Below are 27,331 nucleotides of genomic sequence, written 5' to 3'. Positions count from 1 at the left end.
GGTCAGGTGTTCATGGGGGCCCCTTTGTTCCACACACTCAAGGGGAAACTGTCCTGAGTACCTTCAATTCCACGGCCTGTAGATTCCACGGCCCCACGCTTACCGTGTGTGGCCAGCTGGGAGTAAGGGTCATGGGATACTGGGCATGACCATCCCAGTCCACAGGACGGCCCAAGGAGGTCCCCAACACTGACACGTTGGGGCCAGACAGTACAGGCCAGGGAAGGGGGGAGGGCCCTGTTCTCTCCCCCCCGGGTCCGCCCTCATCACCCCGTCCCTTGGGACCTTGCCTGCTCTTGGCAAGGAGCTGTGAAAGGAGCCAACCATGGGCAGCTGCTGAGGTTTGTTGCCCTCCTTGCCCTGACCTCTCATTACCATGGGCAGAGCCTTGACCCATCCAGATAGAGAAGCCAGTATCCAACTGAAGAGGCTGCGACCACCCCCAGCATGGGCAGCTCAGCATGGAGAGTGGTGGGAGGCTGCTCCGGGCGGGGAGGGGGGTCCCCAGCTGGCTTACAAAGCACAGGGAAGGGGTTTCCCGATGACAAGCTGAGGGTGGGGGCTAGGCGGGGGGAAAATGTGAGGCTCACATTGGAGCCGGGGCCTTTCTTTCTCTTGCCCCGCCTGGGGAGGAACCCATCCTCACCTGCCGTTTTCATCCACGTGCTGAGTTAGCATCCTTGCTAGAAGGAACTAGGTCGCATTGCCAGGCCCCCAAAAGGAAAGTGCTACCTCCATTGTGACAGGGTGTGGCACATCCGCCTCTGCTGCCTCCCCCATGGGCCTCCTGGGGTCTGCTGTGTCCTGAGCAGCTTTCCTCTTCCTGCCGAGGGCATGAGCCACACAGGGGACAGCGTTATGGCTCTGTGAGCTGGCCCTGATTGGGGGGTGCAGTGGGGAGAGCATGCAGGTACCCTGGGTGCCCCAGCCTGCCTTCTGTCCCCAGCTGGGAGGTGGCTTTTCCCAGAAGAAAGCTCAGGCAGGGAACCTCACCAAAGAAGTGTTATCGCAAGCTCTGCCCTGCCTGGGACCCACTCGCATGCGTGGCCTTCCACTGGGGGCTGCAGAGACTCTGGGGGATGGGAGTGAGCCCGAGCCTGGTGTCCAGTCACACGAGGACTGTGGGCTCTGTGCTGCCTCCTGTGGCTTCCTGGAGCTGCCACGGAAGTGACAGAGTCGTGGCAGGTGCCGGCCCACCTGTGTTAGGTTCAGGTGAAGGATGCCAAGGGCTCCAGAGAAGTGCGCGATGGCGTGGGAAGGACGGGGGCGGTGGGCAGAGCTATCTAAAGGGCCTCACGCCCTCTTTCCGTGATGTCCGGGCCATGGGCTACCGAGGGCAGCCGCCTGCCCCCACAAGCCAGTGACCCCCTCTCCCCACTCCCACTGAGAGGAACTGTGACCTCCCACCGGACTCTGAGGCCCCAGGAACCCTAGTGTTGGCCGTCAGCCTCTGAGACAACCCCCGTAAACAGTGGGTGCCGACTCCCTCTGCCTGGTTCCAAGCAGCTGACGGCCCCCGCTGGCTGGGCCGTCTCTCCCGTTGGCTCCCTCCCCTGGCGCCCGTTGGCTGCGGGCAGCCCCCGGCATTCCTTGGATTGTAGCTGCATCCCTCCAGTCCCTGCATCCTCCTTCACATCTTCTCCTCTGTGTTTCTGTCTTCCCCTCTGGACATAAATATGGCACTTGTCATGGGCTGGAGGGACCCCCGGATAACCCAGGGTGACCTCACCTCGGGATACTTAATTCCATTGGCTTTTGCCAAACACGGGCACAAGCACAGGTCCTGAGGATTAATGAGGACATGGTCATATCTTTTGGGGGGCCACATCCAACCCACCACCGCCCCTTTCCAATTCCCCCCAAAGATGTCGTGGGTCATCTCATTTCACCAACCAGGGAGAGACGGGGCAAAAACCTGCGCCGTGCCAGGTGCTTCGACATTCGTTACCTTAATGCTTTACCTAACAGCTCACCGAGGGAAGTATTCTCATTTCCTCTTTCCAGATGAGAATGTAGAGGTCAGAGATGTTAAGCAACGTGCCCAAAGCCACACAGCTAGGGAGTAACACAGTGGATTGGACTCCAGGTCTGACTGTGTCAGGCAAAGGATCCTTCAGGGGTCTCCCCTGATCACACACGTGGGCTTCAGCCAAACCTTACAACATCGCATGGGGTGGGTGAAGAAAGATGCTTTACTGGAAAAGAGGGGACGCTCCCATGGGTCAAGGGTCAGCAAGAAGCGAGAAGACCTGGAACCCCCAAACCTTTCACTGGACCCAGAGAGGAGTGTGAGGATCAGGGTGCTGGGCATTCAGGGGCAGGCGAGACAAGCCAGGTCCCTGCCCTGCCAGGGCCCACGGGCTAGTGGCAGAAGATGCGGGGTCCCGTCCCATGGCTAGTGGAACTGAAAAATGTAGCAGGACCAGGGACAGAGAGTAACCCAGAGGGGGCTGGGAAAGTGGGGCGCAAAGGGGGAGGTGTGTCTAAGGAGGGAGGTCAGAATGTGGAGTCCGCAGCAGCCCGTGTCGCCGGAGAGTGGGGACATCTCATTTACCTTTTAAAAGCTCGCAGAGAGCGGAAATATCAGACAGAACCCAGCTGAGGGACATGCTGGGTTCTCAAAAATGCCAAGGTCATGACAAAGACATGACAACAGAATGCAATGCGTGCTCTTGACTTTTCTTTCTAGACAGAAGGCAGAGCGCGCCTAAGGTCTATAGACCCGTAATAGCGCTGCCTCAGTAGTTTTTGACCATCAGCCTGCGGCGATGTGAGAGGGAGCCCCAATTTATGGGAAATAGCCACTGGAGCACTTAGGGGTAAAGGGGTATCCTGTCTGCAACTTACTCTCCAATTTTTTAGAAAAAAATGTGTGTGTGTGCCTGAGTGTGTGTGTGACTAGAATGATAAATAAATTGTAGGGAACTGAAGAGCATATGGAAAATGTTCTTATTGTTCTTACAATTTTCCTTTAAGTCCAGGATTTATAGCAAGATAAACAGTTAAAAGTAAACGGGGAGGCTGCCGTGTGGGGGTCTGGCTGGGGGAGAGGCGATGTGGGCCAGGGAGCGTGGGAGGGGGCGGTGCAGAGCAGGACAGGGAGGTGGCAGCGGAGGTGGTGGGGGGGAGATTTGAAGGCTGAGGCACCAGGACTTGCTGTGGGTTGGACTTCAGGGCTGAGAGAGAATAACCACAAGCTTGCTTTCCGCTGAATGGAGGCTCTTTCCCCCGGGTGGGAAAGGCTGGGGGAGGGGAAGCAGCCTAAGGACATCAAGACTCTGTGACCAGCATCGGCACGGGCACCGTAGCTTCAAATGCCATCCACAGGGGCGATGTCCCGGAAATGGGTTTAAAGTTGTACAAGTGGAAGAGCCCACACCGAGAGTCAACGCAGGAAAGAGAAGAGGCAACCGGACCGCGGATACTTAGAAGCTGCTTCGGAGCAGGAGGGAGTTTCATTTAGACCTAGGGCGTGAGGGATTTGCAAGGACCCTTCCTCGGCAGGAGGCACTGTGCAAGGCAGTTTAGACCATGATCTTTTCTGCTTCTCACATGGCCTTGTGATATGAGCATCACTATCCCCATTTAAAGCCTGACACAGCTAAGGCTCAGAGAGGTGAAGGGATTTGCCTCAAGTCACACAGCCAGGAACCCAGGCTTTGGAACCCAGTCTCTCCCTCCCCAGAACACTTGCCTGGGAATTCCTGTTTTCTGTCCTGTCTTGCCCTTGTCCCCGCCGGACTGAGGGCCCACCTCTTTGAAGAGAAGCCACACAGTTGTTTTTTCCTGACAGCTGTGAGCCTATCTCCAAGGGAGGAAGCATTTTGTGGCCGACCCAGCCCCTTCCAGGAAAGAGCCCCTGAATTGCAGGATCCCACCCACCTCGCTCCTTGGCCATGCAAAATTAGATCTGGCCGCTCCCAGAAAAAGCCCTTTGGCTCCTGTGTTCTCCATTTCTCCCAGTCTGGAAACAGTTCCCTAGAGGGTGGGGCTCAGCATCCTTTCCCCCTGATCCGCTCCCTGGACGGGTGCCCGCTCCCGCTCCCTGTACTTATCATTATTGTTAACAGAAATCAATAGCGATCGCTATGAGTCATCAAGACTGGGTGCCAGGCTTTTATCATGGCCGATTTCCCCAGGGCCTGGTGAGGTTGAGATTTCCGTCCTCTTTTTCAATATGGGGAGTCTGAGGCTCAGAGGGGTAAGGGAACATGCCCAAGGTCACAGTGCCGGACGTGGCTAAGCCAGGATCCAGCCTGCATCACGTCCCAGCGCCAGGCACAGAGCTGCCCCACTGGTGCTCAATCACAAAGACTTTCTGAATGCACTCACCCCTCCCCACCCCCGGTCTGACCACAAACCTCCGTCCTACCTCTAAGCTTGAGGGTCATGAACACAGGCCAAGCTGAAAGGCACCGAAGGTTTTGCTGCCCAGGCCCCAGCCCCTGCCGCTAAACTCTGGGTTTCCAGCATCCATCCCTCTGCCGGCTCTCTGTTCCAGCCTCACCCCGCCACACCCAGCCGAGCCCAAGCCGGGAAATGGCCTGGAAAACCCTCTAATCCAGATCCCATCTAGGGTCTGCTTGTTCTCTGAGCAGTCCAGGGCCTAGAAGGAGGAACGAGTAGGAGGCAGGGGCCAGTGGGGTGGGTGCGGCTGGGTGCAGGTGGGCCAGGGAGCAAAGAGAACTACTTCTCAGAGAGAGGGAAGACTTGGCTTGCTTGCTGCTCTAGGCCCAGACACATTCTTCTGCGCTGCACAGTCTAGAAAATAGGTCAGTGGCGTTCAATTCAACAGCTGGGTACCTAGTGTCCGCGGCATTAGGCGGGGCCCCCTGCTGTGAAAAACAGCCTCTCATCTCCGGCTTAGCTCTCCAAGGGGTGTTCGAAATTTTGCTTCGTTTGGTCTGTCTTTTTGTGTGTCTGGGAATTGCTTGAAAAACCCCAGTGACAGTACCCTCCACGGTCCTGGGATCCGTCTTTTGCTTCAACAGGGTTTGGATGGAACAGGGCTAGGGACGCACCTGCTTTCCAACTACGTACATTGTAACCTCTTTTCTAGTCACCACCCTTGGAACCACGTGAGCCATCCTCAGCCTCCGAGACCAGCCAACACCGTTTTTTGGTATTTTTTCTTAACCTTAAATCTTCATTGCCAAACAACCATGAGGTCCCAGATTCGTCAGAATTATTCCACCGAGACGGGGGCCTCCGCCAACCGCCTGGCCAACCTGCGCCTGCGGGCCTCCCACACTTACCTCTCTCTGGGCTTCTGTTCTGCCCAGGATGATGTGGCTCTGCAGGGCGCGGGCCACTTCTTCTGAGAGTTGGCTAAGGAGAAGCGCAAGGGCACTGAGCGTCTTTTAAAGCTGCAAAACCAACACGGTGGCTGCGCTCTCTTCCAGGACGTGGTGAGGCCTCCCCAAGGTGAGCGGGGTAAGACTCAGGACACCACGGAAGCTGCCTTGGCCTTGGAGAAGAACCTGAACCAGGCCCTTTCGGGTCTGCAGGCCCTGGGTTCTGCCCGCACAGACCCCCAGCTCTGTGGCTTCCTGAAGAGCCACGTCCTGGATGAGCAGGTGAAACGTATCAGGAAGATGGGCGACACCTGACAAACATCCACAGGCAGGCCGGCCCCCAGGCTGGGATGGGCCAGTGTCTCCAAAAGGCTCCCCCTTGAGCACGGCCAGGACGCTTTGGAGCCCAGAGGCCTTGGAGGGCCCCCTCTGCATCTCCCTGGTATCCACCTTCTGCCTGAGCCTCTCCCTGAAACCACTAGACGCCCCTTTAACCACCCTGGAGCCCTCTCCCAGGCCTTGGACCAAATGGAAACAATAAAGCTTTCTGCAGAAAGAAAAAAAAAAAAAAAGAAGACACCAGCAAACACATTTTAGAAGTAGCGTGAGACTGGCGGATAAAAGACGGGAAATGCTGATAATTTTGAAGCTGAATGATGGATGAATAGAGTGGGTTACCATACTATGCTCTCCACTACTGTATATTTGCAAAATTTACGTATGTTTCTCTCTCACTCCTACAAAGTCCAGTGCTCATGCCCCTGGCCCCTGGCTCTCCTGGGTGGCTTTTCTCCAATGGTTGTCCCAGGACAGAGTCCCCTTCCTTCTTGTGGCTCCTCTGCCATCTTGGGGTCACAGGTCATCCTGGTGTCATCCAAACAGTGGACTAGGAGATGAAAAAGAAGATGGCATTGCCACCAGTTAGCACCTAATCCTCAAAGTGCCAAGCACCCCTTCTGCTCACATTGCATTGGTGAGAACTAGTCACATGACCAGCAAGGGGTGCTGGGAAATGTAGTTCCTGGCTGGGCAGGTACTTCCCTGCACCAACACCATATATGTAAAGGGGCTTGAACCTTGGTTGGTCGGTCAGCTGATCGTCTCAACTACACGTGTGTTGGGTAAGGCCATGTCAAGGTGTTCTAGATGCTTCTATCGGTTGTGGTGAGGGAGAAGTGCCAGCTCAGTTTGCCATCTTGTCAGAATCAGAAAAATAGGTCTTATTTCTTCAAGACTGGGGACATGCTAATTTGCAACTGTTTTTCATTTATCAATACATTATAATGATTTATTTATAACCTTATATATTCTTCAGAAGTGCAGTTTTTAATTGCTATGTATTTTAAATTATATATGTACCACTTATTTAACCAATCCCCTCTTGTTGGACACTTAGGTTGTTTCCAGTCTTTCCCTATTGACGTTAAGGACGCAATTAACATCACTATATGCAGGGTTAACTTTCAAAATATGTAACAGCTGGGGTTGTCTGGATCTGGGCTCCAACCAATTGGAATGGCCACGGTCACAAATGGCTATTTGGCTACAGCATGTGTCCCCACTTCATGTACATTTCTCTTTGCACACACCCTGTGAGTTCCCCTGGAGAAGCTCAAAGAAGCAGAATTTCTGGGTGGCCCAAAGGATACGAGAAGATTTTAAGACTTTTGGCACCTGCTTCTAAATGGCTCCAGCCTCATTCTCACTCTGAAGGTGTCCCCAGGGTCCACCCTCACAGCTGCCCAGGGAGCAGTGCGTCAGGAAGGCGTGGAGATGGAATTTCTCACCAGACACCCCCGGGTCAGCGGGGCCGGTGGTTCCCTATCAGAGGCTGATAATGCTAGTGGCTAATGGGGTGCCCAGGTCGCTGGAGAAGTCTGCGAGAGGGAAGCTGGTGATTGGAGCATCTGGTGCTCTGCCTGAGCAGGAAGATGGGGGGCCGTGGTCTGGGGACAGGGACCCCAGCAGCAGATGGATCAGCGTCCTTGAAGACCTGCCCAGCGCGGTCAGATGGTCACAACACAAGGCTGTGGAAAGGGCCGGTGCTCCGGAGACCTGCTACCGCATGCTCCTCCCAACACAAACCTCTAGGAGAGGTGACACTTGTCACCTCCAAGTGCCTTAGCCTGGCTTATCCCAGGCTGGGAGGGGCTGCCATGGAGTGAGGCCTCTCCCCCTTCTTACTCCATCACTCGGCCCTGCTCCCCAGCCAGGCAGGGCTCTTTGCACGGGTTCCTTCAGGCCCCATGAATAATTGATGAAGCGTGGGTCCCTTCCCCACTGTCTCATAATCCCTGGGGGAAAGACGTCTTTCTCTGTCTGGTTTTGATCCCCTGTCTGGGCCTCCCTCTCTCTGATGAGTCACCCAATCTTTATCCTGTAGCTCATCTCGAGGGCAACCTAAGGCCCCCCTTGGAGCCCCAGAGGCAGGGCTGGGAAGCATCTCCCCAGAGTGTGGGTGGCCAGTGGGCAGACAGGCCCCCAGATGTGGTGTGCCCAGGCTGGCCTGGATCATTCTAGAAACAATTCCAGCTCACCTGCAGACGTCAGGCACAACCCACATTCCTCCCCAAGAGCCTGGAGCCTCCCCAAGGGCAGACATGTGCCCAGGGGTGGTCCATCTGTTATGCCACCTGAACCACGCACGTTCGCTGGGCACTGGCCATGGGTGGGCATCACGCTGGGCACTTCACTTATCTCCATCCTTCCCCATGAGCTCCTGGAGAGGAAGGGGCAGTTAGTCTAATTATACAGCTTAGAAGGCAAAAGAGAGGTGAAGGAACTTGCCCACAGCCACACAGCCAGCGAGCAGCAGATCTGTCTGACTCTTCCACGTTCTTCCTATGACGCTGGAGAGATGACACTAAGAATTCAGGGAGAGCCTGTGGGATTGGTGCTGGGGAGTAACCGGAAGTCTCTCAGGCCAGGGACTGGGGCCACATCAGACTAGAGAGGGCCCAGCCTGGTCCCTACACCCTCCTCCAGGCCACCAGGACCATAAAGACATCCCAGGGGTGATTCCCCCGACACACACACCTGACTCACCTCCACTCAGGGGCATTTATCCACCCCCAGGGCCCCACTTCCAATCACCCATGGGCTTTGCCTCCAGTGCTCGGGAGGGCTCGGGAATTTCCTGGAGGCTGAGACATCCGTGAGAACAAGCATCTTCTCACGGCCTTTGGGCAAAGAGAGCGGTGTCTTCTAGTTCACATTTTCATCTTTTTTTTTTTTTCACAAAATTCAACACATGGTGGGGGTGGAGAGATGAAGCCCCAGAGAGGAGAGCTCAGGATTTATTAGGTCTGAACTCAAAAGGGAAATGTTTTTGTGGACAAATCCAACCCCAGGGTCAAAGAAGCCTTTCAGGATATTTTCAAAAAGACATTGTTATTCTGTGTTTTAATCACATAAGTAATATAGGAAAAGATTCACTTCAAATTTCAAGCAATCCTGATGAGTCTGAGGTTCTGCCCCACACTCCCCATCTAGTTCTTTTTGGAAGGTGACCGTCTTGTTCCACTTAATGACGTCCTACGGGCTTTGCATGGCCTGTGATTTTACATTTTTCTCTGCTCTGTGAGGATGCCCCACTGGGGGTCCCCCCGTTTTGTCTGCTTTCCTCATCAATCTTGGCTTTCCTGGGGTCTGTCTGAGAGTCAGCCGAGGCGAGGGTCCCCCTCCTTACCCAGCCCCTTTGCCACCCCAGCCCCCGACAGCTCAGGACAGAGCACACGACACGCTGGAGCTCCGCAGCTGCCTTAGGGCAGCAGCTCTGTGTCTGTCCCATAGAGCAGTCACGCTTGGCTTTGTCTGGGATTGCCTGGAAATGGAGACAATGGGCCTTGCACATCATTTTCAACTCTCAGGAACGAGGGCCCTCATGCCAAGGGACAAATCCTTGACACCGAATGTCCCATCTGATCAGGGCAGAGGAGCAGGGGATCAGGCAGGAGAGGGGCCAGCAGGGGGATGGTTAGCCTCCCCCTGTCCCAGCTGCCCCCCCAAATGTACCCAGTGTGGTTTGCCTCTGCAGAGCTGCATTCCCCCCGACAAGATAACATCTGGCACATTCTAAGTGCTTTACATCCATAAGTTCAACCTCTTTGGAAGGGATGGAAGAATTTTTCATATTAAAAAGGGATGCTAACAAGAGGACTTAAGACCATGGGGTAAAAGGGAAGAGCCATTTATGAAGCCTAAGAGGCATGGGTTCCCAGCACAAGCTTTTTTTCACCCCAGGACCTTTGCACATGCTGTTTCCTGTGCCTGGAATATTTCTCCCATCCTACCCACGCTTCCGCCTACTCCCCTGGTGCCTAATTCTTCCCATAGCTAATCTCCTTTTATCTCTTATGTGAGACAGAACACTCACTCACTCACTCATATTATTTATTCTTTCGTTCACAAAATGCACATGCCTACTATGTGCCAGACATGACGTTATTGACAAGACAGACATAGCATCTGCCCTTGTGAGGCTTATAGACCAGAGCTGGGCAGAAAATGGGCAGCCAAGCAACTAGCACACAGTAGGCGGTCAGTAAACAGAAGGCGGACTTGGAGGGGCTACGGTGGGGCGTAGCTGAGGACACGGAGTGGCAGTGCACTGAGCTGGGACCACACTCGTCTGCCTCCACCCACCCGCCCCCATGCTTCCCGTACCCTCTTTCCAGGAGGGTGAGAACAGAAACTGCCTTCCCCTTCCTGAGTCATTTCGCAGAAAAATTACTTCCAAACCTCCCAGCTCCTCAGAGGGGCCCAGGCTGCTCAGAGTTCTCCACGCTTCAGTTGCCATGGCAGCCAAGTGGGTTTCACCCGCCCCAGCATCCTGTTCATTTCATTGATTCCCTCCGCATGCTCTGAGGCCACTCTGTGCCAAGGCCCGTGCCGGCTCCAGACACACAGAGGAAATGGGACACTCCGGAGTCCAGCCTGGCAGGAAGGAGCCTCGAGCAGGAGACTGGCAACCGGACCGCACACTCACGCGTGCACACACGCTCTGACCCCTGAGCCTGGGCAAGTGGGAAGTCCAGGCATCACAAGCCTGCGGGGGAAGAGGAGACACAGACGCCATCACTTCCCGTCCTGTGCTTTGGTCACGTGGGCCATCCCGTGTGATGTGAGAGGGGACTACACAGGGCGTGCATGCCAGCAGATGGGATTGCTGGGGCCACCTTGGAGGCAGACTCCACGCTCAGTAACAACCTTCCCTCCTTCCTTGCTAACAAAAACCCGATTTCAATCAGACAGTTGAAATCATCTGACATCCTCCCTAGCTCCGAGAGAAGCTGATCGATGGGAGTGCATCAGGCAATCTCATAGTCCTAACCTGGATTGTTTCAGAACGTGCAGGTGACCTAATGCTGACCAGGCGACCCTCAGCGGTTCTTGAGAGAGTACCAGGTCTGGAACTGTGCTACCTCCGGACCGCTACTTGCTCAACCAAGTATTACTGCTCATTGCTTCAACTGCTTTTTGGTGCGTTCTGTTACATTCTGCCGAAGTATCCCAATAGAAGCAGCCACCTTGCCACAGAGGCGGGTTAAGGTCGGTTGAGGCCCCGGACACAGGAGAAAATATTGGGTCCCTTAAAAAAAAAGAGACAGGGAAAATAAAAATACACGGTGACCATATTTTATGCAGCGTAGTCATGAAACCAAACTTGGTGTCATTAGAAAAAAGCGTAAAGTTGGGGCTTAGCGGGGCCCTTCAGAAGTCGGGGCCCAGGGTGCATGCCCGGTGCGCCTGCCATTAAATCAGCCTCTGTCTTGCCAAGCATTGGAAAATCAGGGCAGGCTTCTAAGAGGAAGTGTTTTTAAGTTGGGCTTCCGTGAATGATTAGAAGTTCAGTAGATCAGCCAGAGGGAGGAAGCATTCCAGACCATGGGAAAGAGGATGACAAAGGCACAGGGGTCTGAAAGAACAGGGTCCCTTGGGTCCCAGACCATGAAGCACATAAGAGTAAGTGGCAGAGGCAAGGGGTGATGCTGGGGGGTGAGCAGGCCTGGGTCATGGCGGCTGGACTATCCAGTGGGTGATGGGAACCATAAGGTACAGCAGGGCTGCTTTTCACAAGGATCCTCTGGAAGCAGTGTGGAGGTGCAGAAGGGCAGTGGGCAGAATGAAAGCCACGTCCAGACCAGAAGGGGGCTCACTGTGGGTGAGTGAACCCCAGAGTAACACCAGGGCTCCTGGCTGGATACTGTAGCCCCCGCCACCTAGAGCTCAGAGAGGGACTTCCCTCTAGAAAGTGGCAAGTTTGGGCCACATCTTGCTCTAAAATCATGCAGAGGTTTCTCATTACACTAACATTAAACTCCCAATTCTTCCCCTGGCCTCACCGACCTCACCTTGCACCTTGGCCCTCCTCGCCCAGCATGCTCTAACCTCACTGGCCCCGTGGGTACCCTCATAAATCGTGAATGACTCCCTAAGGCTGGCGCTGACATGCCTCTGCACCCAGCGCATCCACAAAGGCCGGCGGAGCAGAAGGCAGATGGATGGGCTGAGCGCACATCTTTACGGAGCGTCAAGCTCAGCACCGCTGCCCGACGACTTCCTTTATACGGGGAGTATCTGGTGGGGCAGGCGGCCTGGAGCAGGGGTGCAGCCCCCAGCACAGGGAGCTTGGAGTGACGGGCTGTCTGACCCCTCATTTCAGCTGAGCAAGCAATCGATGGAGAAACCAATCAGACCCCGATGGGTTCTCCTTGCATTCATTCAAGACTGTCTATCTGTCCACCCAAGGATGCTCTCAAGAGCAGGGACAAAGCCCTCTGGTGGCCAGTTAGCCAGCTGTAGGAGGCGGGCCTCCCAGCACACGGGGAATAAGAAGGCAGAGACTGCCCTCATCTGGCAGGAGCCAGGCATATAGGGCTCACTAGTAAAGCGCCAAAGGCCCCAACAGCCCTAAGCTGACGCACCAGCTGCTAAATCTAACTTTTAATGACCAGCTGCTATGTGCCAGGCTCTCTTCACAGACCATCCCATTCAATCCTCAGAGTAACCCTGAGAGGGGCCCATTCTACAGAAGAGAATATGGGGTTCCTACATGTTTGCTCTTCTGGCAAAGGCCACTCAGTTATTCAGCAGCAGAACCAGGGTCAAACCCAGACCTAAGCATCCCACAGCCCAGGCTTTCCGCTCGTCGCCATTGACCGTAATGATGGTCTGGGCTTGTCGTGAATGACCATTATTAGGTTGAGTGTTCCTTATATACCCAGTTTCTTTTGTGAAGTATATTTTATTGATTATGTTGTTACAGTAGTTGCAGTTTTCTCCCCTTTGCTCCCTTCCGTCCAGTACCCCCTTCCCTCCAGCAATCCCACCCCCCTTAGTTCATGTCCATGGGTCATGAGTGTGAGTTCTTTGGCTTCACCCTTCCCTATATTATTCTTAACGTCCCCCTGTCTAGTTTGTACCAACCAATTATGCTTCTTTATCCCTGCACCATTTCCCCATTTCCCCCCCTCCCCCTCCCAGCTGATAACCCTCCAAATGACCCCTGTACCTATGACTCTGTTCCTATTCTGCTTTCTTAGTTTGATTTTGTTTTTATTTTTTAGATTCAGTTGTTGATAGTTGTGAGTTTGTTGCCAGTTTAATGTTCGTTGTTTTGATCTTATTCTTTTTCTTAAATAAGTCCCTTTGACGTTTCATATAATAATGGCTTGGTGATGAAGAACTCCTTTAGCTTTACCTTGTCTGGGAAGCACTTTATCTGCCCTTCCATTCTAAATGATAACTTTGCTGGACAGAATAATCTTGGTTTGTAGGTCCCTGCTTCTCATCACATTGAATACTGCTTGCCAGTCCCTTCTTGCCTGGAAAGTTTCTTTTGAGAAATCAGCTGATAGTCTTATAGGCACCCCTTTGTAGGTAACTCTCTGCTTTTCTCTTGTTGCTTTTAAGAATTTCTCTTTAGCTTTCACCTTTGGCATTTTAATTATGATGTGTCTTGGTGTGTTCTATTTTGGATCTAGCTTGTTTGGGACTCTCTGTGCTTCCTGGACTTGTATGTCTATTTCCTTCACCAAATATGGGGAGTTTTCCTTCATTATTTTCTCACATAAGTTTTCAATTTCTTATTCTTCCTCTTCTCCTTCTGGCACCCCTATGGTTTGGATGTTGGCATGTTTAAAGTTGTCCCCAAGATTCCTAAGCCTCTCCTCATTTTTTTCAATTCTTGTTTCCTCATTCGGTACTGGTTGACTGTTTATTTCTTCCTTATGTTCCAAATCATTGATTTGAACCCTGGTTTCTTTCCCTTCACCATTGGTTTTGTGTGGATTTTTCTTCATTTCACTTAGCATAGCCTTCACTTCTTCTCTTATGCATTTGCCATACTCAAGCATATCTGTCAAGCCTGTGAGCATCTTTATCACCAGTGTTTTGAACTCTGTGTCTGTTAGGTTGGCTATCTCTTCATCTGTTAGGTTGGCTATCTCCTCATCACTTAGTTCTCCCACTGGAACCTTGATCCATTCCCCTTTTCGGCCATACTTCTCTGTCTCCTCATCTTGACAGGCTCCTGTGTTTGTTTCCCTCTGTGTCTTAGGCAGAGCTGTCGCTCCTGTTACGTTGTAAGGGACAGAGCCTTAGGTATTTGTCAGTACAGGGTGACCGTTTCTCCACATTGTGGTGCTGTATGTGGGGGAGGGGTCTGAGAGGGAACAATTCCGCTTGCCCAGCACTCGCCCCTTTTCCAGGCACCTCTCTCGCTTTTTATGGGACTGGCACCTCTCTAGTTGTTGCCCTGGCCGTCGTTCCCAGAGTAGGTGTCTCTGCGGATGTTCTAGGACCATGGGGGCTGTTTAAACAAGCAGGCTCTGTGGAGAGACTGGCTGTTTCTTCCTCCTCCCCAACCCCCACTGGTTTGCACAGTCAGTAGCAATGAGGCTTGATTTTCCCCGGTGCTGGGACTGCAAGCTGTGCGGTCTGGTGCTGGGAGCGCTCCCCAGGTGTCCCTCCTGACTTTTTAAAACATGTAACTGCGATTTCTGGCAGCCTGCCGCTACCACCACTGCTGCTGGCACCACACCGCGTCCTCTCTGCCCCAGTTCTGCCCCTCCTACCTGTCTGGGTGAGTATTTCTTCTTTATATCTTTGTTTGTTGGACTTCCATGCAGCTCAATTTTCTGGAACTTCTGGTTGTCTCTAGTTTTGAGGTAGTTGTATTCCTTCTTAGTTGTGAAGAGAGTTGCAGCGTGTCTGTCTAGGTGTCCATCTAGGCCAGAAGTTCTATACCCAGTCTCTTAAGTTTTTTTTTTTTTAATCATGAAAGGATGTTGAATTTTGTCAAAGGCTGTTTCTATAGCTATTGAGACGATCACATGACTTCTATCTTTTATTCTATTACTGTGATGTATCACATTTATTGATTTGCATATGTTGGACCATCCTTGCACCTCAGATATGAATCCCACTGATCATGATGTATGATCATTTCATGGGCTTTTGAATTCAGTTTGCTAGTATTTTGCTGAGAATTTTTTTCAACTGTATTTATCAGGGACATTGGCTTGTAGTTTTCTTTCCATGTGACATCCTTATCTAGCTTTGGCATCAGGTGAATGCTGCCTCACAAAATGAGTTTGGAAGTGTCCCCTCCTCCTGTATTTTTTTGAAAGAATTTGAGAAGGATTGGTGTTGATTCTACATTAAATATTTGATATAATTCACCAGTGAATTATAAAAGTCTGGGGGGGGGGAGCAATGGGGGGAAAATGGGACAACTGTAATTGAAAAACCAAAAAATAAAATTAAATAAAAAAATAAAAATAAAAGTCCTGGACTTCTCTTGTTAGGAGTTGCTTTTTTTTTTTTTTACATTTCAATCTTCTTAGTCATTATTAGTCTGTTCACATTTTCTATTTCTCCATTATTCAGTGTTCATAGGTTGTATGATTCTAAAACTTTATCCATTTCTTGTAGGTTGTCCAATTTGTTGGCACATAATTATTAATAGTAGTCTTTTGTGATACTTTGTACATCAGTAGTATTGATTATAATGTCTCCTCTTTCATGTATAATTTTATTTGTTTGAGCCTTCTCTCTTTCTTCTTGGTTAGTCTAGCTAAAGGTCTGTCAACTTGGTTTATCTTTTCAAGGAAACAACTCTTTGTTTTGTTAATCTTTTCTATTTTTTTTTCTCTATTCCATTTATATCTGCCCTAATCATATTCTTTTCTTCCTTCTGCTAACTCTGGGCTTCATTTATTCTTCTTTTTCTAGTTCCTTGAGGTGTAATGTTAGGTTGTTTACTTAATGTATGCATTTATTACTACAAACTATCCTCTTAGAACAACTTTTGCTATGTCATGTTTCCATTTTCATTTGTCTCAAGATTTTAAAAATATTTTCTTTTTGACTTCTTCCTTGAGCCATTGGTTGTTCCTTGATATTCTGTTTGTAATTTTCATGTGTTTGTGAATTCTTCACTTTTTTCCTGTTATTTAGTTCTAGTTTCATACTATTATGGTCAGAAAAGATACTTGATATAATTTCTATCTTTTCGAGTTTGTTAAGACATGTTTTGTGGCCTGAGTATGATCTATCTTAGAAAATGCTCTGTGTATGCTTGAGAACAATGTGTATTCTGCTGCTGGACAGAATGTTCTGCATGTGTCTGCTAGGTTTGTTTGGTGTATGATGTTGATCAAATCCACTGTTTCCTGATTGATTTTCTGTCTGGATGCCCTATCCATGCTCAGGGTGGAGTATTAAGGTCTCCAATTATTACTGTGTTGTTGTTTATTTCATTTTTTAGTTCTGTTAGGATTTTCTTTGCATATTTAGGTGCTCCAGAGATTGCCTTTCTTATGTGAAAAAATATTTACATTATTTTATACATATTTCATATATGTATATGTGCATATATATAGCCTGTATATGTATATATGTATATATTATATGTAATAGCCTAATATATAGACTATTTGTATATAAAAAATTTAGAGACTATATATACACATATATACACACATAGGTATATGTGTATTTAAAGCATATAATATATAGTGTACTATAGAGTACATGTATATGTTATATATATATGTGTTAATGCTATATATACTGTAATATATATTATATATTATATATATTATGTGCTATAATATATATACTGTGTGACTCTCCCTTCCAAAACATTATGGAAAGAATAAAATACACAAGAGAACTTGCTCACACCAGGAAGTGACCAGCAAAACCCACCCTTGTGCACAAAAGACCCCACTGGCCGGGTCTGAGAGCAGAGGCCTTCAGTTCATCCCCAGCGCCACGCCTGCCAAGCGCATGGCCACGTCCCTGCCCTCTGTGGGCGCCCCACTCTGGATCACAGGCACAGGTGCTGCAGGCCCACAACCCCCAGGTCCAGCACAGGGACACAGAAAGCCTTGACTAGAACCCGCCCAAGCTTGACCCTTCGTGCGAGCCCGCCCCAAGCTGATGTCCAGAATGTCCTCAGGCATATTCACACAGCCCTGGGTCCATGGCTGGAGGTCAGAAGAGCCCTGGTTTTGTGCCATTTCATTCTTACAGCCTTCATTCTATTGGTTCCAGACCCTTCCTGCGCTAGCTGCCTTTTAAATACAACTCAATCATTCACCTTTCTCTAATTGGATCACTCCTTTTTCCCTTCTTACTTCATAATGCAGTTATGCACACACACACACACACACACACACACACACACACACACACACCAGTTCCCATCGTATTTGTACTTGCTTTTCATTCAGAACCTTGATGTTCTAGGTCCATTTCTACTCTCTCGCTTCCTGGCCTGTTCAATTGAAAGCACCGAATACTGACCTCCATTCCATATAAGACTTCCCATTGTCCCCAGTGCCATGTAATGCGGCCATCTGTAAAACCTCCATCTTAACTTCCCTTACAACCGACTTTACAACAAGGGCCTGTTGCCACAGCCAAAGCCATCCTGATCCTGACTCCACTCCCGGGTGGCTCTTCTTCCCTGGCTTTTGTCCTCAGGTCCTTCTGTGCCTATCAGTACCCCAGGGAACCTCCACTGCCTGTCCTTGACCCTGCTGAGAAAAGAAGACGGCCTGGGGGCACTGGACACTGGGAAACCGAGTCCCCCCCTGGGCCCTGGGACATGAAGCTGAATGTGCTCAGCTTCTTAACCACAATGGGAGTACATTTATTGAGTTCCTCCTGGATCCAAAATCTATTAAGAAGAATGGCTTTTGTTTTCTGATGTTTTCAGAATGTGAGAAAGCATTAACAAATCACAGATGAGAGGTCTGTCCAGAAAGTGTCCAGCCACACACGGTGCGAAATGGAGACATTTATTGACAAGGATACATTGCTGATGGAGATGCAAAATGGGGCAGCCGCCAGGGAAAACCATGCAGCGGCCGCTCAGCCACTTAAGCATTGAGTTACCATGTGACCCAGCATTTCCACTCCTGGGTATGTATCCAACAGAATTAAAAACAGATGTGCAAACAAAAACCTATACCCCGACGTTCATAGTGAGGCTGGATGGTAAGGAGCTAGGGAAAGTCCTTGGCAGGTGGAACAGGGACACTAAGACAAATTAAGGTAACAGGGCCAAATAATTGGACCAATTTATGGCCAGCTAGTGAATCGCGAGAACTTCCCTTCCCTAACCATAGACTCTTGAGAGCAAATGGTTTATACCTCTCCTCCCTAACCAGAGAGCACGCAGCTCAAAACACCTTGGTCCGGGAGTTAGGCACCAGAGGTCCGGTTTGTGACATTTGTGTCAGTCAAACCTAAGGACGGGTGAAGTCTGGGAAACAGATAACAGAAACCTGATTAGAGCCAGACAGACCTAAGATAACAGCACAGCAGCAGCACTGACCCAAGAATGATCCTAAACTCCCGTATATGCTCATTTTGATGAATGAACACAGTGAAGGACACACCTGGAAAACTAATGAATATTCTGTGCAAACCTCCCATGAGACCAGGCTTTCCAGGCCTGCAGAAGAGAGATAAAAACCCTCAAGACAAAGGATGCGGGCCCACCCATGCCTTTGTTCCGTCTCAGCCCTGCATCTTCACTTTTTCCTCCTAGACTCTAAGGGTCCTCATGAGACTTGTAACCAGGGGAGCAGCGGGCGGCAGCGGCTTGTTCTGGGCTTGCCCTGCGAACCTGCCTCTCAGGCCCCCTTTTCCCTGACTTCCCAGTCAGCTAAAACAGCCCCGTCTTAGCTCACTTCTTTCCTATAAAAGGTCTAGGAAGCCAAAGCAGAGCACTGCCTAGACCCTCTTCTGTTGCTTCTCCCACCCTAAGCCCTTCCCTGGTGTCCTGTCTCCAGCTTTAAGAAACGTACTCGTAAAATCACCTGCGTGCGTGTTGTGAAATCTTTCCTGCACAAGGTCCAGGGCCCACACACCACCGGCTGGCCCAAGGCAGGCCTGCTCTGGGCAGTCTGGTGGCACCAGCAGCACTCTTCGCAACAGCCCAAAGGTGGAAACTACCCACTGATGAATGGTTGAACATCACTGTGTTCTATCCATATAATTGGAATATCAGTGACACCTATTAGAACAATGGCAGTCAAGATAGCAACACACACGACAGAGGACAGTGGCCTCTGAGGGACAAAGGGGAAATGAGAGGAGTCCTACAATGCCCTGACCAAAGGCCTCCTGTCTGAGTCGCAGAAAAGAAGCTGAGAGCATGCTAGAAGCCAAGACAGCGAGATTCTGCAGGGCAAAGTATTTGAGAGGAGAAAGATTCTCAGAAGGAGCCCCAGAGACCTGCAGAGGGTCCCCTCTGAGTATTCAGTTGAGAGCTACCAGCTCACGCACATGAAGAAACTAGCCAAGGCCGGGGAAGAATCACCTCCAGAGATTGGAACAAAATGGGCACAGACCTCATTAAGACCCATTTCCAGCAGCAAGAGAGGAAACTGTCATAACTCACAGCGCATCATTTGAATTTCTAAGAAGCCTCCTGCCTCAGTAGTGGGGAAAAGTGAACCCAAGGTTAAATGCAGCCTGGTACTGCCTAAAACACATAAAGATGTAAAAGGATCACGCTGCTTCCAAATAACTGTATCCCAGAATAAGGCTCAAGAACATTTAAATGAACTCAGTAACATCCAACATCCAAGAAGGTAAAATTCATATACAGAACCCACCATCCTCAGCATCCCCACGGCTAATACCCTGTCTAGGCCACCACTGTCTCTGATTTTGATGATTACAGTATCCTGCCAGTTGGTCTCCTCCTTCTCCTCTTGCTTCTAGCAGTCAGGACAGGCCAGGTTATCCTACCATAACAGATAACGAGTCACTTAACCAGCAAAGGTTTTGTTCCGCACTCACCTTCAATACAGGCCTGGAGAGGGGCTCTGCCCCTCTCTCTTAGTCCACTTGGCCTGAGACAAAATATCACAGACATGGGGAGTTGATAAATACAGTGATCCCTCACTTACCGCGGGTATTACGTTCCAGATCCCCCCACGAAGTAGGAACCTTACATTTATTCTACACTCTTAAACCTACATAACTTCAACAACATACGTATACAGTACCACAAAATCCCGCGATATCGCAAAAAAATTGCGATAAATAATTAAATATAATATTTTTAAAAATCCTGCGGTACAGTGAAGCCGTGATAAGTGAACCGCGATATAGAGAGGGACTCCTGTAACGGAAATTTCTTTTCTCACAGCTGTAGAGGCTGGGAAGTCCAAGATGAAGGTGCAGGCATGGTCAGGAAACTTGTGCCCTCATGTGGCAGAAGGGGACAAGGGAGCTATCTGGAGCCTCATTTATCAGGGCACTAATCCCTTTTGTGAGGGCTCCACCCTCATGACCTAATCACCTTCTAAAGGCCCACCTTCTAACATCATCACCTTCGAGGGTAGGTTTCAACATATCATTTGAGGTGGGGGGACACATTCAGGTCATAGCATCATCCTAGACTCTTCAAGACCCAGGCTGGCAGAGCAGGCACCGTCTGAAGAGACCAGGCACCGAGTAGAGGCCAAATTGCCTTTTGACCCTTCTGCAGAAGTGAATGGCTTTACTCCTGTTCACATATGAATGGCCAAGCAAGTCACATGCTCCACTCTGAACTCTAGAGGGTGGAAGGCTGCAGTCCAAGCACCCAACAGGAGCTAGAAATTAGTCCCATCCTGGTAGACAGGGTGATGTCTGTAAAACATACGTCAGATCACGCTGCCCCTGTCCATTTCCTCAGGGTCAAAGGCAGAGCTGCCATGGTCCTTATAAGGGGCCCTGTGGAACCAGGTGCCCATTACCTTTCTGACCCCACCTGCCCTGCTTCTCTTCCCTTTCCTGGCTCCCCTCCAGACACACTGACCTCTTTCTGTTCTCAGACATGCCAGCCACGCTCCCGCCTTTGCACTGCTGCTCCCTCCTTCTGGAGGGTTCTTCCCCCAGGCACCTGCAGCTCCCTGCCTCTCCTCCTTCAAGTCTTTACTCAAAGTCACCTTCTCAAAGAAGCCTATCTGTCCCACTCTATTTAAAATTGTCTCCTGCCCCTTCCAACCCCAGCCCCCCGGTCCCCATTAGCTTGTGTTACTTTTTCTGTTTTGTTCATAAAACTTTTTGCCTTCTGCTGTGCTGTATAATTTCCTTATTCCCTATGTTTATTTCTTATCATCTGTCTTCCCTGCTAGAATGTGAGAGTCCCGAGAAAAAAGATATTTACCTGTTTAGTTCTCTGGTGTGTTGTAAGCACCTCGTACAGTGCCTGGCACATATTAGGCACTCAATTAATACTTATTTACACAAATGATCAGTACTTGTGCAAATAAATACGAGTGACTGCGTGAGGGCTCCCTAAGCTACCTGCACTTTGGGATCACACTCTGACACGCTTTATCTGAGTAGGTGAGGCTGAACCATAACCTTTGTATCCAGCAACACAGACTAACAGGATAGCTAAGCAGCTAGCCTGGCCTGGGAATGTGGGCCTGGGGTGGCGCTGGAGACATTCAACAGCCATTGCGGCTCCTCGGGGAAAGGGTGGCCAGGAGCATTGGGGACAGCCTGGATGGGCTGCCACCTAGTGATACAACGAGGAAGTGCACCCGATCCGACTTGCCGGGAGCTGCTCCATGGCGGGGTCCTCTACCTTTTCACACACTTCGTCTCTCTGCAAGTCTCTCTGGGCTTCTGTGAACAAGATGGGGGTCACCAGGCATGACCCTCCCAGAGTCTTGTGGAGGATACGCCCATTGACCTGAAATGCAGTCCAGTTTTGTGACCAACACGATCTTTCAGGCACTCACTCATCCATCCATCCATCCATTCATTCCTTTGAGGAACAGTTGTCCCGCAGTTACTAGGGGTCAGACATTCTGAGAAGGAAGAGCCCCTGCCTCTTGGATGAATAGAAGAAACAGCATCCATTTACTCACTGAGCTGGCATTGGTGTGTGATAACTAACGAGACAGACCTGGCGGCCCTCTTGCGGCTGATAGTCTAGTTAACAGATCAATAAGAGGATGCCAACGGTGGTAAACGTTGTAAAGAAATACACGTGGGAGAGAGATGAAGGGGCTGCTTTAGAGAAGGGCTCCGAAGGGATGACATTTCAACTGAGGCCTCGAAAGACAGGAATGGGCCACCGGAGAGAATGCATTCCAGGCAGAGGAAAGAGCACGTGCTAAGTGGTGAGTGCTGTAGGAGTGGAGCCAAGGCCCAAGTGGCCAGAGCGGGGTGTGCCTAGGGGGGCTGAGGATGAGGTGAGGTCAGGAGGTCAGCGGAGGCCAGCTCCTGTTGGGCCTTGAGGGCGGACTATGAGAGGACTTGACCTTTATAGACATTGCCCTAACTTACCTTTTCTAATGCTCCGTCTAGCTGGAGACAGGGAAAGCTTCACAGGGTGTCTTAGTTCGTTTCGGCTGATATCACAGAATGTTAATGACGGGCTGGCTTAGAAACAACGGAAATTTATTTCTCACTATCTGGAGGCTAGGAATTCCGCGAGGAAGGTGCCAGCATTTTTGGCAGTGTGGTGAGGGCCCACTTCCCGGTTCATCAACGATCATCTTTTCACCATGTCCTCGAACGGTGGAAGGGGCAGGGGAGCTCTCTGGAGTTTCAGAAGGGCACTAATCTCATTCATGAGGGCTCCACCCTCATGACCTAATGACTTCTTGGCAGCCCCACCTCCTAATTCCATCACATTGGGGGTTAGATTCCAACATGAAATTTGGAGGCACACAAGCACTCAGTCTATAGCAGAGGGCACCTACTTGTGGAGGGGAGAGAATACAAACATTTAGAGGATAACAGTCCTTTTCTCAAGTGGGTCAAGCAGCCCAGTCCATCTGAGTTCAAATCCCAGCTTTGCCACACTCCTGGGCCATGACCCTGGACAACTTCTCCAAGCGTTGCTTTCCTCTGCTGAATATGAGAGAAATAATACCCACCCTAAAAACCTCCGCTGCCTTGCGGCATACCTCTTCAGGGGAAAGGCTAAGGGAGTAAACCCCGACAGAAAATCCGGAGCCGGAGTCCCTAAGGCGGTTTGACGTTGTAGTCAACACCGGCAACTCCTGCGGCGCACCTGAACCCAAGCTGTATTGACTCCGTCTTTCCCTTGGACCCTTCAGCTGCGAAGAGAGGGGGGGTCTGCTGCATGGGCAACAGCAGACCCTCCATATCACCCTGCCCAGGCTCTGTAGCTTCAGCGTCACTGGAGAGGACACTCCAGCGTCATCGCAAGATGTCGATACAACACGGGAGGAGACAGATACCGTGTCACTCCCGAATCGGACTGCACAGCCATTCTCGGCGGTGCAGATAGACTCTTAAGAAGCTACACCATCGTCTCTCGAGACGGACGGCTGCCGACGGAATACCCACCCTACAGATGTGGTGGGCAAATTAGGTAGAGAAATCAATGTGGGATGGCTGGTACGGTACATGGTAGGTACTCAACAGAAGCCATATTACACCACACACATATCCCTTTACAAAGCAGGAAAAAGACAGGTATGCGCACAATTTATAAACACAAAGTAGACAGAGACAAACGCAGTACTGAAGGGACTGGGTCGTGCGGACCTTGAATGCCAACCTCAAGCGTGTGACCCTGTGTGAGCAGCGGGAGCCAGTGAGGGTTTCTAAGCCTGGGAGGACCACTAACAGAGCTTCTTCTAGGAGGAAGATCATGTTGGCAGCTGGGAAAAAGGAGAAGATAGAAGGGAAAAAAATTGTGATCTTCTTTTGGTCCCTGAGATATAACTTCCCTCAACCTCCTCCCCAACCCCTGAGTTCTCTCCTGCAGCCTGGGAACCTAGGACTTTGCTTTAAAATCAGCTTTCTTCCAGCCATGATCTAGTTCCTGGGACCACTAAATATTTCCAGGTTTGGCTGTGTTAATTATGAGCATCTTGCCAAGCCAGCCAATCAGACAGCAGTCTTGGAGGGAGAGTGTCTCTTTCCAAGTCCCCTGCCTTTGTCCTGGAATGAAGCCTGATTCCTTCTAGAAGCCGTTGGTGGGGTGAGGCAGCAAAGGAGCAGGCCTCAGCCTGCTGGGCTTGGCTGCCATCCTGGGAACCTGGGCCTGCCAGCCTGGCAGACACCAGCGATCACAAAGAGGCCAGGACCTAATTCAGGATGATGGGTTCGGTGCCCCCTTGGATGTGTGGCCCTCCTCCCAGCTCAACCTACCATATGGAATTCTGCGCTTCGTCGGCTCCAGCATTGATTTTCTACGGTCTGCAGCTCTCCAGCTTGCACGACACACTTCTGGAAGAGGAATTTAGAAGAATAAATCAGCGAAGGCAGCAGATTTATGTCTCTACCCTGTCCTCCCCACACCCCAATCAGGGAAAATGCCAGTGTTCCCAGAAGCATGGTGGACACAGTGAAGCTTGGCGTGACGAGGTCTCTGGGGAATAGGTAGGGACAAGCGCCAGCCCAGCCCTGGAGGCTTGCTTAGCCCGTGAGGACTTAGGTTAGAGTTGTGGAGATGGGGATGGGGACGTTCACCTCACAAGCATTTCCCTGGGGCCTCTCCGTCCTGGTCGGTGCCAGGTGCCGGGAGGTTTGAAACAAACAAGACCCATTCCAGCTCCTTGGGAGCCCAGAGTCTGTCAGGGGAGTCAGCGCAATAAAGAGGCCATGATGGCTGTGACAAGGCACAGTGACAGCCAGGGGAGAAAGCAATGACCTATCTGGGATGCAGGGCTTCCTGGAAGAAGTGACATCCAAGCTGGGCTTTAAAGGCTGAGTAAAAGAGGTCACCGGCAGACAAAGTGGGGAAATGAGTAGCTTATGCCAAGGTGTGCAGATAAGGGGAAAAAACAGAAGGTGTTTTCCTCTATAGATCACAAGTCATGTCTGTGGTTGGTACGTGGGGAAAAGGGAGGCACCTGGTGGGCAACGAGGCTGCACAGACCGTTAAGGGCTGAAAAGAAGGCCAGGACTAGGGAAGCGTGGATGTACTTCAAGACAGAGTTGGGATTAAAATTAAGTTAGGGATCTATTTATATATATTTTAAAGATTTTATTTATTTACTTTTAAAGAGGGGGAGGGAGGGAGAAAGAGAGGGACAGAAACATCAGTGCGTGAGAAATACATTGAGTGGGTCCCTCTCACACCTCCCCCAACTGGGCAACCTGGCCCACAGCCCACGTATGTGCCCTGACTGGGAATTGAACCAGCGACCTTTTGGTTCACAGGCCGGTGCTCAGTCCACTGAGCCATACCAGCCAGGGCAGGTTTGGGGTTTAAATGCTGTTAAAGAGAACATTTAACTGTATTAGATTGGTTAATAGCAAAACAACAAAAATGCATGTGCTTTACATGTATTATCTCATTTAGACCTCAGAACCAACCTAAGGGGTCAGGGTTATTCTTCTCACATCTCATCTTACAGATGAGGATAGAAAGGTGCGGAGAGGACAGTGACATGGCCTAGGTCACACACTTGGTATGTGGTGGCTGCCAGCGGCGGGAAGTGGGGGAGGAATGGGGAGTTAATGTTTAATGGGGACAGAGTTTCAGTTTGGGAAGATCAAAACACTTCTGGAGATGATGGTGGTGATGGCTGCCCAGCCAAGTGAACGTACCTAATGCCACTGAGCTGTACCTGAAAAATGGTTAAAATGATACGTGTTCAGTCATGCATATTTTACTACAATTTGAAAAGGAAGACAAAGGAAGGGGATGGAAACACATCAGTATTGCATCTTCAGCTACAGGCAGGTGGCAGGGTGGGTGGTGTCCTCCCAGGCTAGGCCTGCCACAGCAGAAGAGGTGGACACACTCCGGCGGGGCTGAAGACCCGGCTCTGCTTCTCCGTGTGCCACTGGGAGCAGGTCTCACGGCCTTCCTGGGAAAAGCGAGGAAGCTGGCTGATTCACAGGCTTCCTCCAGCGTCTGTGTTCTGTGGCTCGGCCTTATTAGGAAGGTTCGACTCATGCAGACGGTGAGGTAAGAGGCACGGGAAAGGCCGGCTTCATCATACTGGACATTGCTAACCCTTGGACTGACACCGTGCGTCAGAAGAACATGCCTTCCATGAATGAAGCCCTTGAGGGTCCTGGCAGGAAGCAGATACTGTACTTGAACTGGGTCACCAAGGAAAGTTTACCAAGAGTCTATTTACAGAGGTGTACACAGGGCTGGGGGAAACAAAAGGGGTGATGGTGTGGGTGAGGGAGCCCTGACGGAGCCAGCATGGGGAAGGTGCCTTTGGTAAGGACAGCCCTTGCAGGAAGGGAGCTCCAAGAAATAAATACCCAGACCTCTCTCCTCCCGCCCTCTGTCTCCTGCCAGGGCCTCCCATTGGCCAAGCCCAACAGCAATCCAGAGGACAGCCTTGGGACCAGAACAGGGTGGCAAGACCTGATCAAGAAGTCGGAGGGGCAGATGGAGGGGCCGATCCAAAGTGAGCCAGCACCGAAACATCCAGCAGCCTGGCCAGGGCTGCCAAGCAGCGTCCTCTCCTGGTGACCCCCCCTGCGGCCAAAGGCTGACCTGAGACCCGGGATTAGAGGGAGTCCTGGGGCTCTTTCTGGCCTGGAGCAGGGCTGTGTGGTTTGTTGGAAAGAGCCCTGCTTCCTAGTGTGAGAGCACTGGCTGGGGGCCCAAACCTCCTATCTGTGGGTGATGTGTGGGTTCATTCAGTCCTTTGTTCTGCTCACCTCTCCTGAAAGGGACTCTGCCAGAGCAGGACTAGGAGGCACTGGCTGAAGTGTGGAGCAGCCCCAGCTACCCTTAGCTGCCAACTGGTGAAACACAGTATACCCCCACCGGCTCTGGGAGTCTGGAGGCTGTGCTCGGGCACCTCGTCTCTAAAGTGGGCTCGCCAGCCCTCTGTTCCTCCAAGAGTTGTCCTGAGAATGCAGAGAACAGTTTTGGAAAGAGGGAAGCATCGCCCCTGGCATGGAGGAAGGGCTCTGCATTTGGGGGGGCTGGTGGCCTTGTTAACCAACACCCACTGGCCCCTCATTCATTCGCACCACCCTGTTACCCTGCCCACGTGGCGGTTGTTCTCGCACTTTCTCCCCATCTCTGCGACTGGAAGCCCAGGAGGAGCCTCGGGCTCCCTGCTCCTCCCTGGATCCCCAGGGCTTGGGGCTGGGTTTACAACTATCAACACTGACACCCTGCCAAGGGCTTCACGTGCATGTCATCGTGAGGACAGCCCTGGCTGGAACGCGGCACTACCAGGCCCATTTTATAGATATGGAACCGAGCCCAGAGAGGTTAAGCAACTCGCTCAAGGTGTCAGAGCCAGAATTTGAACCCGGGAACACCGCCCTCAATCGAATGAATCGAGGAGTCAATCAGCAAACGGACAGCAGATGCGCGCCCGTCCCCTCCCCTGTCGCGGTGGCTGGGCGCGGGGACAAAGGCCTGCCAGGACCGGACGTGGGCCAGCTGGGTCCGCCGGCGGCGCCGGGTTGCGGGTCGGGCCCTTTAAGCGGGGCTGGCCGGCGGCGCGGGGGGCGGGCCGGGGGCGGGCCGGGGGCGGGGCGCAGCGGGCCGGGCCAGGCCGGAGGGCGCGCGGAGCGGAGGGCGGCGGCAGCGGCTTCTCGTG

General features: G+C 51.3%; 1 long non-coding RNA gene and 1 pseudogene across 1 annotated transcript; one reads left to right on the top strand and one right to left on the bottom strand.

Moving 5' to 3' along the window:
• Nucleotides 1-5,162: 5,162 nt before the first annotated feature.
• Nucleotides 5,163-5,751, top strand: LOC150001012 (ferritin light chain-like; annotated as a pseudogene).
• A 174-nt stretch (nt 5,752-5,925) lies between these two features.
• LOC150001011 (uncharacterized) lies at nt 5,926-8,406 on the bottom strand. Its single transcript, XR_016513607.1, has 3 exons — nt 8,340-8,406; nt 7,832-8,013; nt 5,926-6,180 (listed from the first exon to the last, which is right to left on the bottom strand). It is a non-coding gene; the product is annotated as an uncharacterized LOC150001011 (long non-coding RNA).
• Between the last annotated feature and the right edge of the window lie 18,925 nt (nt 8,407-27,331).

This window comes from Furipterus horrens, unplaced genomic scaffold, assembly GCF_987537825.1.
Source record: "Furipterus horrens unplaced genomic scaffold, mFurHor1.1.pri manual_scaffold_10, whole genome shotgun sequence".
Classification (NCBI taxonomy): Eukaryota; Metazoa; Chordata; class Mammalia; order Chiroptera; family Furipteridae; genus Furipterus; species Furipterus horrens.
The sequence above is the reverse complement of the archived record's forward strand: the minus strand, read 5'-3'. Positions and strand labels throughout refer to the sequence as shown.